Here is a 12,578-nt window from a genome sequence, read left to right on the forward strand (position 1 = left end):
CAGTGCAGATTTCTGTCCTGAGTCATGCCAATCTGCGGGCACATCATTAGGAAGACTGTGATAGCGGCCATTAGGGGTTAAAACCAGGCAGAATGGAATATAAACAATGCAGAGATTTATAATACTGTTTTTTTTTTATTAATTTCCGTTGCGAAATCCTATTTGCAATGACTGTAATCAAAAGTATCTGTATTTAATCTAAACCTTCATATCGATACACTCAGGGTTTATAGAGAAAGGAAATCTGATCCATTAATTCCATTAACTGCAACAAAATAAAAATCCGTGCGACGCCTTCCGGGTCATATATCATCAGCGAGAATTAAACAGGCGCATAAGGGCTTTTATTGTTTATTTGAAATCCTAAAAGGGTCTTTGCCTCATAACTGTATATACATATGGGATCCATCCATTATACTAATGTTACTATATTTTGCAAAGCAAGAGCAACGTGGAATTATGCAAATTACTACTAACGAGCCAGCAATGGGAAACCCGGCACATAATTACCTCTTCTGCTTAAACATTGATTAAATTATCAAGAATTCTCATTAAAGCCCTTCGGTACTTTCCTAATCTAATGGAGAAGACAATGAAGATCCAGGATCTATGTTTCATTACATCTAATTTACTGATAATATTGCCTCAAAGAAATTAACTTAATGCCGTCCAAGGTAAAAAAAACAATTGCGTCAACGAGGAAAACCCAACATTGTGCTTTAAGAAAATACACCTGGGAAGGAGGCAAGAGAATATAATTACTATAACACTGCCCCCTATGTACAAAAATATAACTACTATAATACTGCCCCCTATGTACAAATATATAACTACTATAATACTGCCCCCTATGTACAAGAATATAACTACTATAATACTGCCCCCTATATACAAGAATATAACTACTATAATACTGCCCCCTATATACAAGAATATAACTACTATAATACTGCCCCCTATGTACAAGAATATAAGGGCATGACCACACATGGCGGAATTCCTCCGCAACTGTCCGCATCAATGCCGCACCTAATCCGGGTTGCGGATTACGGCTGCGGATCTGCACAAAATGTGCAGAAAATTGATGCGGACTAGCTGCTGCGGACTGCGGGAAAAGTGCTTCCCTTCTCCCTATCAGTGCAGGATAGAGAGAAGGGACAGCACTTTCCCTAGTGAAAGTAAAAGAAATTCATACTTACCGCCCGTTGTCTTTATGACGCGTCCCTCCTTCGGCATCCAGCCCGACCTCCCTGGATGACGCGCCAGTCCATGTGACCGCTGCAGCCTGTGCTTGGCCTGTGATTGGCTGCAGCCGTCACTTACTCTGAAACGTCATCCTGGGAGGCCGGACTGGAGACAGAAACAGGGAGTTCTCGGTAAGTACGAACTTCATTTTTTTTTACAGATACATGTATATTGAGATCGGTAGTCACTGTCCCGGGTGCAGAAACAGTTACTGCCGATCGCTTAACTCTTTCAGCACCCTGGACAGTGACTATTTACTGACGTCTCCTAGCAACGCTCCCGTCATTACGGGAGCCCCATTGACTTCCTCAGTCTGGCTGTAGACCTAGAAATACATAGGTCCAGCCAGAATGAAGAAATGTCAAGTAAAAAAAGCAAGACGCATCCGCAGCACACATGACATGTGCATGACAGCTGCGGACTTCATTGCGGAACTTTGAATCTCCATTGAAGTCAATGGAGAAATTCCGCCATGAGTCCGCCACTGCTCCGCAACAGACAGAGCATGCTGCGGACACCAAATTCCGCTCCGCAGCCTATGCTCCGCAGCGGAATTGTACGCATCGTGTAAACGAACACTGCGAAATTAAAGTGAAAGTCAATGTAGAAACGGCTCCGCTGCGGATTAACGCTGCGGAGTGTCCGCAGCGGAATTTAAGTGCAATTCCGCCATGTGTGAACCCGCCCTAACTACTATAATACTGCTCCTATATACAAGAATATAACTACTATAATACTGCCCCTATATACAAGAATATAACTACTATAATATTGCTCCTATATACAAGAATATAACTACTATAATACTGCCCCCTATATACAAGAATATAACTACTATAATACTGTCTCCTATATACAAGAATATAACTACTATAATACTGCCCCTATATACAAGAATATAACTACTATAATACTGCCCCCTATATACAAGAATATAACTACTATAATACTGCCCCTATATACAAGAATATAACTACTATAATACTGCCCCCTATATACAAGAATATAACTACTATAATACTGCCCCCTATTCACAAGAATATAACTACTATAATACTGTCCCTATATACAAGAATATAACTAATATAATACTGCTCCCTATATAAAAGAATATAACTACTATAATACTGTCTCCTATGTACAAGAATATAACTACTATAATACTGCCCCCTATTCACAAGAATATAACTACTATAATACTGTCCCTATATACAAGAATATAACTAATATAATACTGCTCCCTATATAAAAGAATATAACTACTATAATACTGTCTCCTATGTACAAGAATATAACTACTATAAGGGTATGTGCACACACACTAATTACGTCCGTAAATGACGGACGTATTTCGGCCGCAAGTACCGGACCGAACACAGTGCAGGGAGCCGGGCTCCTAGCATCATACTTATGTACGACTCTAGGAGTCCCTGCCTCCCCGTGGAACTACTGTCCCGTACTGAAAACATGATTACAGTACGGGACAGTTGTCCTGCAGCGAGGCAGGGACTCCTAGCATCGTACATAAGTATGATGCTAGGAGCCCGGCTCCCTGCACTGTGTTCGGTCCGGTACTTGCGGCCGAAATACGTCCGTCAATTACGGACGTAATTAGTGTGTGTGCACATACCCTAATACTGCCCCCTATGTACAAGAATATAACTACTATAATACTGCTCCTATATACAAAAATATAACTACTATAATACTGCTCCTATATACAAGAATATAACTACTATAATACTGCTCCTATATACAAGAATATAATTACTATAATACTGCTCCTATATACAAAAATATAACTACTATAATACTGCTCCTATATACAAGAATATAACTACCATAATACTGCTCCTATATACAAGAATATAACTACTATAATACTGCCCCCTATATACAAGAATATAACTACTACAATACTGCTCCTATATACAAGAATATAACTACTATAATACTGCCTCTATATACAAGAATATAACTACTATAATACTGCTCCTATATACAAGAATATAACTACTATAATACTGCCCTCTATATACAAGAATATAACTACTATAATACTGCCCCTATATACAAGAATATAACTACTATAATACTGCCCCTATACACAAGAATATAACGACTATAATACTGCTCCTATATACAAGAATATAACTACTATAATACTGCTCCTATATACAAGAATATAACTACTATAATACTGCTCCTATATACAAGAATATAACTACTATAATACTGCCCCTATATACAAGAATATAACTACTATAAGGCTATGTTCACACAGAGTATTTTGGGGGAGGAATATCTGCCTCAAAATTCCGTTTGGAACTTTGAGGCAGATATTCCTCTCCCTGCACGCCGATTTTCGCGGCAATTATCGCACCGTTTTTCGCCCGCGGCCATTGAGCGCCGCGGGCATAAAACAGCGAGATATACGCTTTCTCCTGCCTCCCATTGAAGTCAATGGGAGGTCCGAGGCGGAAGCGCCCGAAGATAGGGCATGTCGCTTCTTTTTCCCGCGAGGCAGTTTTACTGCTCGCGGGAAAAAGACGCCGACGCCTCCCATTGAAATCAATGGGAGGCGTTCTCGGGCCGTTTCTGCCGAGTTTTGCAACGCGGTTTCCGCATCAAAAAACTCGGCAAAATACCCCGTGTGAACATAGCCTAATACTGTCCCTATATACAAGAATATATCTACTATAATACTGCTCCTATATACAAGAATATAACTACTATAATACTGCCCCCTATATACAAGAATATAACTACTATAATACTGCCCCTATATACAAGAATATAACTACTATAATACTGCCCCCTATATACAAGAATATAACTACTATAATACTGCCCCTATATACAAGAATATAACTACTATAATACTGCTCCTATATACAAGAATATAACTACTATAATACTGCCCCCTATATACAAGAATATGACTACTATAATACTGCTCCTATATACAAGAATATAACTACTATAATACTGCTCCTATATACAAGAATATAACTACTATAATACTGCCCCCTATATACAGGAATATAAATACTATAATACTGCCGCCTATATACAAGAATATAACTACTATAATACTGCCCCTATATACAAGAATATAACTACTATAATACTGCCCCTATATACAAGAATATAACTACTATAATACTGCCTCCTATATACAGGAATATAACTACTATAATACTGCCCCTATATACAAGAATATAACTACTATATACTGCTCCTATATACAAGAATATAACTACTATATACTGCCCCTATATACAAGAATATAACTACTATATACTGCTCCTATATACAAGAATATAACTACTATAATACTGCTCCTATATACAAGAATATAACTACTATATACTGCCCCTATATACAAGAATATAACTACTATATACTGCTCCTATATACAAGAATATAACTACTATAATACTGCTCCCTATATACAAGAATATAACTACTATAATACTGCCCCTATATACAAGACTATAACTACTATAATAATGCCCCCTATATACAAGAATATAACTACTATAATACTGCCCCCTATATACAAGAATATAACTACTATATACTGCTCCCCATATACAAGAATATAACTACTCTAATACTGCTCCCTATATACAAGAATATAACTACTATAATACTGCTCCTATATACAAGAATATAACTACTATAATAATGCCCCCTATATACAAGAATATAACTACTATAATACTGCCCCCTATATACAAGAATATAACTACTATATACTGCTCCTATATACAAGAATATAACTACTATAAGGCCATGTTCAGATGTGGCGGAATTTTTCCGCTGCAAATGTTGGTGCAGATTTGAGGCAATTACGCAATGAATCTGCACCAGCATTTGCATATTTGACAGTTAATTTAGACGTTGCAGATATCACAGCGGACTTGCCACAGATTTGAGTTTTTGCTTTGCTGCGGAGGGAAAAATATACACTGCAGCCTCATTATGGGGGAGGAGCCTGGAGTAAGGCGGAGTTAATGCTGCAGAGTAGGAAGAGTGGATTCAGGGGCAAAGTTATTAGGGGTACAGAAGTAGAAGTCCATAGCCCCTTTGCCACATAAGAAGATGTTAGTACTCGTAGTCGTAGTCGTAGTCATAGTCGTAGTCGTAGCATACCTCCCAGCCGTTAGGTTTTTTGCTAGATTGTCCAGCGAAACAGACTTTAAAAGGGGTGGTGTTTATGCAAATGAGTCCCAAAGAGGAGGTTTTTGTGATGTTTTGAGGGCATGTCTAGGTAGATCTGGGGCGGAGCTTATAACACCCCACAAATGGGGATTAAAATGTTGGGAGTTCTGCTTTAGTCTGCTATATGGGTAACTACTGGGTGACAGCCCACAGGGTGGCGAGGAGCGTTATCACCCAGCTTTCCCAGACAATGAACACTAGCAAAATAAATAGAACTTGAGAATATGTTATTGGATGACTGGGCAGAAAGCATTCAGGGCTCCAGGAAAGTTGTGTGATATTCCTGGCTGAAGTTCTAATGTCGGCCATATTGGTTGTCATCCAGCTTTCCCAGATGAAGATATAACTAGCAAAGACATAGGACGGACTTTTATTTACGGGGGATTTAATCTAATTTGTCTCCTGCTGAAGTAATATTAGTGCAGGGTTTTATTAGAGAATTAGTGTCATGGTCTTCGGCGGCCGCTGCGCTGATTGAAGAGGCTCAGCTGCATAAACCCAAGGACGCGGCTCTTCTCGCACCTTCCCATTGATCATCCGCACAACGGCCTCCGCTTTCTAAGTGAATGTTTCTCCTCTAAAACAACAGAAAAAAAGTTTCTTTGGGTTTTTTTCTTACACAAATTGACATTCCAGGAGTTCTATTACGTAATGGCGGTCGCGCAGACCGGAGACTTGCTAATCGGGGAAACAGTCATTGAGTAGGAAACGATCTTAAATAAACAGCAACGGGTGGTTTACCTGAGAAAATGTGTCTCCCCTACAATTCCAAGCACTGCAGAAAGCTACCAACGTAAGATGTTGGTAAAATCTTATGTTGATATTTGGAAACCATCAGTAAGCAGGTAAGTTGCTGTAGACAGATGCAGTCTTCTTGCTATGTATCTGTATTTAGTATGTTGCGTGCATAGTGGTGTCTGACTGTGAATGGGCTTTGGATCTGATTGGTTTAACAGCAGCTTAATACCCCATGCAGCCTGGCTCATTAACCCATGAATACCCAATGCAGGTATTCGTTGTTCATATGTTAAACTATTTTCATGTTCAGATGTCATTAAATATCAGAAGAGTGCATGAACTGAGCTGTCCAGGTTCCTCACACCATAATAAGAAGAAAAATAAAGCCATTGTAAGATCTGTCAGCATCAGTTTATCTACTTGATGATGGTTTCCTATTATAAACGGATCGGTTTTTGAACGGCACAGAGTAAAAATGAACAAAACAATGCTCATTGTTTATGAAATGCGGGGTATTACTTTAAGTATAAGTCCTTTGGTCGTCCTCCGGCAAATATTTTTAATTTTATTTTCTATATCTGTTCCTGGGAAAGCTGGGTGTCAAACAATAAAGACACTATTACAGCTGAATTAGGGGTTGTCAACTACTTACATTCCTGATCAGATCAAGATCTAAGGTGTAATCCTTATCATGTTTTATAGTCAGTCATCACATATCATATTTTTTCACTGACAAACTTTTTAATTTTAGTTATCTCCCATAATGCTTCATTTCCTACTAACATTTTCAAAAATAGTTTCTACCGTGGGTGAAGCTTAGTTGTCACATGACTTATGTGCACCTACCAACTGATATTTCAGTAGGGATAGGAAAATAACACAAGTAGGAGGAACCTGACACCTTTTTGCCTATGCGGGAAAAAAGTTGTCAGCCCCAAGCTGCAGCAATATAGGAATTGTATTGTAAAAGTGAATGAGGAGAGCACAAAGTCTTTTGTGTAAGAGATGATTTGGCATTTTTCACTGAAGTTTTCCTTGAAGATACTGGGAGTTATAGTGCAGACACATCTGGTCATCCAAGGGTTAACGGGTGCAACTAAAAGGACCTAAAAGCTATAATAGCCCTGCACAAATATGATTAAATCTCAATACTTAAAGGGGTTGTCCGAGATACCAAAATTTTTTCAAAAACTCTGTCATACATTACCCCTTATACAGACAACCTAAATAAAGCATTATTTAAAAAAAAAAAATTCTACTTCCCACATTTCTTCTTTGAATTTAGCGCGGTTTGTTTACATGCAGTTCAGCTCTGGTTTGTTGATCTTTCCTTGTTATGAAACTTTTTTCCCGTACACGCTCATTGCAGGCTGCGTTTTTCGTTGCGTCTTTCGTGGCGTTTTTCCTGTCGTTTTTCGTGGCGTTCTTTGTCTCTTTTTTCGCGGCTTTATTTGCAATGTTTTTCGCGGCGTTTATCGTAGCCCTTTTGGCGTTGTTTTTGCGGCTTTTTTTGCTGCGTTTTTCGCATCGTTTTCCGTGGTGTTTTTCGCCAGCGGCAATTGAGCGCCGCGGGCATAAAACAACGGAAATACGCTTTCTCTGCCTCCCATTGAAGTCAGAGGCGTAAACGCCCGAAGATGGAGCTTGTCGCTTCTTTTTCCCACGAGGCAGTTTTACTGCTCGCGGGAAAAAGACGCCGACACCTCCCATTGAAATCAATGGTACGCATTTTCGGGCCGTTTTTTACAAGTTTTGCTACGCTGTTTCCGCTTTAAAAAAAACAGGCGGAAACATCCCCGTAATTTCAGCCATTATGGACGCCCTCGTGTGAACATACCCTAACAATGTAGGCTTAGACACAGGACCCCAGAAGATCTTATCCAGTTCAGGACCGGGTTATTTTGCGCCTTCAGGACCAGACACCGTTTAGCCATTTTTAGCACGTGTTAGTTAAATGGCTATAACTTTTTTATTTGTTGGGCTAACGACGTGATTTTTGCGACGTTTTTTCCGTAGACAATGCAGGTTTCATTTTTTATCATTTTTATACACACCTTTTTTGCCATTTTAGAATTTTCTTTCATAAAGTTTGAAAATAATAGTAAAAAAATAAGCTTTTTTACATTTCAGCTATTTTTTTTGGTAATAACATAGTTTTACCCTAAAATAGACCTTTTATTTGTGATCGCCATTGTCTACCGTAAATTTTTATATATTACATGTCTATATTAGAGTAATTGGGTCAGCGCTAGCGTTACAATAATGATTGGCGGGGGGGACTGTATTTTTTTGGGTGGGTATTTTATGTGTATTTATTATTTAATTTTTTTTTGCACTTTACTATTTTTTTATTACTATGGTCTGTCCCCCAAAGGTCAAAGAAGACCTTTGGGGAACTTTATATATATTTTTCTTTCTTTTACACCATGTTTTTCCACTGTAACTGGAGCTGCACAGCAGGGAAATCAGCCCTCTCATAGTGACGATTGTCACTAATAGGGCTGTGCTGGGTCTAGTAAGACCCAGCAACAGTCTGCCACTAACGGCACCCGGCGATCATGTGACCAGTCACATGATCACCGGGAGGAATAGAGACAGCGCCGCTGCTGCTGTCTCTATTCCTATACACAGCGTTCATTGAGCGCTGTGTAAAAAGACATCGGAGAAGACAGAAGCAGCGAAAGCTGCTCCTATCTTCTCCTCAGGGTCCCCGGCAGTCACTGACAGCCGGAGACCCGACATTCAGCTGCCCGATCGCGCGGGCAGCAAGTTAAAACCCGAGCCGTAGAAAGTCTATGGCTCGGGTTTTAAGGACCCGTCCCTGACCGCTGGCCGTAAAAATACAGCCAGCGGTCGGGAACCAGTTGTTAAACAGTGTACGGTGTCCCGCGGGCAGCAGATAACAGCCTCAAGGGCTGCATGCGACCCGTGTGCTGCATCGTGTTGTATAATTCCCTATCAAAGCCTACTATGTGTAGGCTTTGATAGGGGAAGAACTAAAAGTACAGATGCCACTGTAACTCTCTAGTCCGCAGGTGCCGTCCCTCTTCACTTTTTTCACTGTGAACACGCATAGGCGCGCTCACAGTGAAAAGATGCATAGGCTGGGCGGGCGGGCACCCGCAGAAACGTCACGTCTCCAGTGACGTGTCGTGTCCCATCCGAGGTCTCGCTGGGGTGAGACAATGTGATCGGGACACGACACGACAGTGGAGGAGGAAGAAAACGTGACGTCAGAAGACATGTGATCGGCAGAAAAGAGCTGCCAGAACGAAGAACAGAAGCAAGATTGCACAGGTAAGTATATTAGGGAATACTTAACGTGTGTATTGTGTGTTTAAATTTAAAATAAACATATATCTCGGACAACCCCTTTAAATACGACCTGAGCCGTGTTCATTATTCAGAGCTGTTTGGCTCTCAAGTGCTGGAAAACACGCCGAGCCACGAGACTCTGATTAAAGCGAAACGAGGTCGAAGCCGTAAGACTCGGGTCAAGATCCTATTGAAGAAATTCTACTTGAACTGTGGAAAGAATCCAAGAAAATGCTGAGAAACTGCGATTCTAAAAATAAGTTCATACTCAAAGACAAACTGCTCTTATACAAACCATCTACACGCAGCCGGACAGTTATTATAGCGCCAATCTGCCGCCAGTCCTCCGAAACACCCCATTTTTACCATACAAGTGCCCGATAAAACAAAATGGCACAAGGGTGTATTTTAATTTGCTCTAATGATAAATACAAGACTTCTTCAGCCAAAAAATAGAAATGGCGCAAATTTAGTAAATCGTCAGATATGCGCCATTCCAACAGTAGACTAATACTATTCTACAATCTTATCCTAGTGATGGCTGATCCAGAGTATTAGGGCATGGCCCCACGTGGCGTATTTCTTCCGCAACTGTCCACATCAATGCCGCACAGAATCTGCGTTGCAGATTCTGTTGCGGATCTACCCAAGATGTGCAGTAAATTGATGCGGACTAGCTGCTGCGTATTGAGGTGAAAGTGCTTCCCTTCTCTGTATCAGTGCAGGATAGAGAGAAGGGACAGCACTTTCCCTAGTAAAAGTAAAAGAATTTCATACTTACCCGGCCGTTGTCTTGGTGACGCGTCCCTCTTTCGGCATCCAGCCCGACCTCGCTGGATGACGCGGCAGTCCATGTGACCGCTGCAGCCTGTGATTGGCCTGTGATTGGCTGCAGCCTGTGATTGGCCTGTGATTGGCTGCAGCCTGTGATTGGCCTGTGATTGGCTGCAGCCTGTGATTGGCCTGTGATTAGCTGCAGCCTGTGATTGGCCTGTGATTGTCTGCAGCCTGTGATTGGCCGGTGATTGGCTGCAGCCTGTGATTGGCTGCAGCCGTCACTTAGACTGAAACATCATCCTGGGAGGCCGGACTGGAGGAAGAAGCAGGGAGTTCTCGGTAAGTATGAACTTCTATTTTTTTTACAGGTTGCTATATATTGTGATCGGAAGTCACTGTCCAGGGTGCAGAAACAGTTACTGCCGATCGCTTAACTCTTTCAGCACCCTGGACAGTGACTATTTACTGACGTCACCTAGCAACGCTCCCGTCATTACGGGAGCCCCATTGACTTCCTCAGTCTGGCTGTAGACCTAGAAATACATAGGTCCAGCCAGAATGAAGAAATGTCATGTTAGTAAAACCAATACGCTCCGCAGCACACATAACATGTACATGACATCTGCGGACTTCATTGCAGAATTTAGAATCTCCATTGAAGTCAATGGAGAAATTCCGCAATGAGTCCGCAACAACCATTGTATGCTGCGGACACCAAATTCCGCACCGCAGCCTATGCTCCGCAGCGGAATTTTCCGCATCGTCTAAACGAACACTACTAAAAAGCAGTGGAAGGCAATGGAGAAACGGGTCCGCTGCGGAATTCCAGAGCAATTCTGCCACGTGGGGCTTTATAGTAGTTATATTCTTGTATATAGGGAGCAGTATTATAGTAGTTATATTCTTGTATATAGGGGCAGTATTATAGTAGTTATATTCTTGTATATAGGAGTAGTATTATAGTAGTTATATTCTTGTATATAGGAGCAGTATTATAGTAGTTATATTCTTGTATATAGGGGGCAGTATTATAGTAGTTATATTCTTGTATATAGGGGCAGTATTATAGTAGTTATATTCTTGTATATAGGAGTAGTATTATAGTAGTTATATTCTTGTATATAGGAGCAGTATTATAGTAGTTATATTCTTGTATATAGGGGGCAGTATTATAGTAGTTATATTCTTGTATATAGGGGCAGTATTATAGTAGTTATATTCTTGTATATAGGAGTAGTATTATAGTAGTTATATTCTTGTATATAGGAGCAGTATTATAGTAGTTATATTCTTGTATATAGGAGACAGTATTATAGTAGTTATATTCTTGTATATAGGAGCAGTATTATAGTAGTTATATTCTTGTATATAGGAGGCAGTATTATAGTAGTTATATTCTTGTAGATAGGGGGCAGTATTATAGCAGTTATATTCTTGTATATAGGGGCAGTATTATAGTAGTTATATTCTTGTATATAGGGGCAGTATTACAGTAGTTATATTCTTGTATATAGGGGGCAGTATTATAGTAGTTATATTCTTGTATATAGGAGCAGTATTATAGTAGTTATATTCTTGTATATAGGGAGCAGTATTATAGTAGTTATATTCTTGTATATAGGGGGCAGTATTATAGTAGTTATATTCTTGTATATAGGGGCAGTATTATAGTAGTTATATTCTTGTATATAGGGGGCAGTATTATAGTAGTTATATTCTTGTATATAGGGGGCAGTATTATAGTAGTTATATTCTTGTATCTAGGGGCAGTATTATAGTAGTTATATTCTTGTATATAGGGGCAGTATTATAGTAGTTATATTCTTGTATATAGGAGCAGTATTATAGTAGTTATATTCTTGTATATAGGAGGCAGTATTATAGTAGTTATATTCTTGTATATAGGAGCAGTATTATAGTAGTTATATTCTTGTATATAGGAGGCAGTATTATAGTAGTTATATTCTTGTATATAGGGGGCAGTATTATAGTAGTTATATTCTTGTATATAGGGGCAGTATTATAGTAGTTATATTCTTGTATATAGGGGGAAGTATTATAATAGTTATATTCTTGTATATAGGGGGCAGTATTATAGTAGTTATATTCTTGTATATAGGGACAGTATTATAGTAGTTATATTCTTGTATATAGGGGCAGTAATATAGTAGTTATATTCTTATATATAGGGGGCAGTATTATAGTAGTTATATTCTTGTATATAGGGGCAGTATTATAGTAGTTATATTCTTGTATATAGGAGCAGTATTATAGTA

Source organism: Rhinoderma darwinii, chromosome 12 (genome assembly GCF_050947455.1).
Source record: "Rhinoderma darwinii isolate aRhiDar2 chromosome 12, aRhiDar2.hap1, whole genome shotgun sequence".
Lineage (NCBI taxonomy): Eukaryota > Metazoa > Chordata > Amphibia > Anura > Rhinodermatidae > Rhinoderma > Rhinoderma darwinii.